The sequence below is a fragment of the Telopea speciosissima genome, chromosome 2 (genome assembly GCF_018873765.1).
Source record: "Telopea speciosissima isolate NSW1024214 ecotype Mountain lineage chromosome 2, Tspe_v1, whole genome shotgun sequence".
NCBI lineage: Eukaryota > Viridiplantae > Streptophyta > Magnoliopsida > Proteales > Proteaceae > Telopea > Telopea speciosissima.
The window spans coordinates 63,619,035-63,620,927 of NC_057917.1; positions in this window are offsets into that span (position 1 = coordinate 63,619,035).

The following is a 1,893-nucleotide window of genomic DNA, read 5'->3' on the forward strand; positions in this document are numbered from 1 at the left end:
AGTGAGAAGCCAAAGCCAAAGCCAAAGCCAAGAAATATGGTGGCGAAGAAAACCTGTTGGATTTAAATAATGAATTTTATACATCCGGATTTCCGGTTTTACACTTTTATGTGGCGTTGGACTGTTGGAGTAGATGCCCACCCTCCACTCTTCTGAGTCTTCTTCCCTGGGGCTTCTCAGTTCTCACAAATATACCCTAGGGACCCACATACATACAGGCACGTGGCACTGACAGCCCCGCCTCTTTCGTAGCCTTAGGGCTTAAGTGTAAATTCAATATGTCTTAGATTTGCTTCCACTGAGATATAAGTATATAACCCACATTCGGATGCTCCGATTGGAATCTTCGTCAGGATAATAAAGGATCTCGAAGTGATGATGAAATAAAAATATGATAACATTTTGTAGTCGGAGGATGAAATTATAGTAATCCAACGGTAGTTATTATATAAAACCAGAGCAGTAGACTTGAATACCTTTTTTCAACGCTTCCAGCCATGGTAAATTGTGCGACACAGAAGTCATAGAAAGTAAGAGAGTGTGACGGTGTGATATGGTACTTCTCACACGTGACCAGAAAAGGTTAATATAGTTAGTTGGCACGCGCGAGATTGGATACCGATACAGACGCAGCATGATTAAAAACCTTGCGTGCGTGGCAAGATAGCTTTCGGTGCGTGTTGGCGCTACAGTTTTTTATTGTACGGCATGATCTTGTGTTGAAACTTCTAACTAATGGCTCAGACCCAAAACATTGGCAAAGCACATCAGTATTGACATGTGTCCTCGGTGCGGATGTACATGCTGAACATACAGAGATGTAGGAAACCAAAATGTATTGGTCATTCAAATTTCAATCGATTGGCTCTGTGTGGTTACAAGTTATAACCACAATACAGAAAAAAATCTCTCAAATTCCCTTAAAGTACAGTTCGGAGTTGAGAGATTGATACGTGAAAGATATTAAATTCAATGGTGTTAAGTTAAAAAAAAAAAAGGGTTAATTCCAAATGCCCCCTTGAAAATGGCTAAATGTACGATTGCCCCCTTGAACTTTCACTAATGCAACGTGTCCCCTGCTTTCCAAATTAAGTATTAATATAGTCTCTCCCGTTAGTCTGAGACGTTAAGTAATAAGAGAACCTAGTTTTTGAAAACTTATGGATCATTCTGCCCCCTTGATAGGGTAGAATGACAAAAATACCCTTGTTTGAAAAAAAAACACAAAAAAAAAAAATCCCTACAATTTATCTTCCCCAAATCGTTTAGGGTTTGGGGAAGATGAATTTTTTAATTTGAAATGGAACAACTACATCTGAATTGCAGCAAACAAATAAAAGAAAAGAACTTTCAATCAAAGCCCTAACCTAGCTACAACTGAATTGCATAAGCTTATCCGACGATCTACCGACAACAAGTTACCAAAAAAAATAAAATTAATCCAAAATTTAAAGGACGAACAGATACAAACCTGTAAATCAAAAATCAGTGATGAGTTCTGGAAATTGAATTCGTCTGAGAGTCGCAAGTAAAGAACGTCAGGATAAAGATCGTCGTCGATCTGGGGAGGTAATCTGGACTCTCGACAGGAGGACCCACTCAGCGTCAAAACTGCAAAATAAAGCGAAATCGGATAAAAAAAAATGGATAGATTTTGGAGTCCTCTTTACACTAATTTCATATTCAACAAAAAAAGGCGACTCTGTATTATTCTGATCAAACCAATGGAGATTTAATCAACTGCATCTATTTGGGAAGATTTGCAGCAAACGGCAAGGGAAAGAGATGGTGTTTGGGCCTTTAGGGTTCTCTTGTTCAAGACGGGAACGAGAATTGTGAAATGTGAATCGATTGGGGTTTTGATGAGAGCGTCAAGGACCATGGGACCGCAAT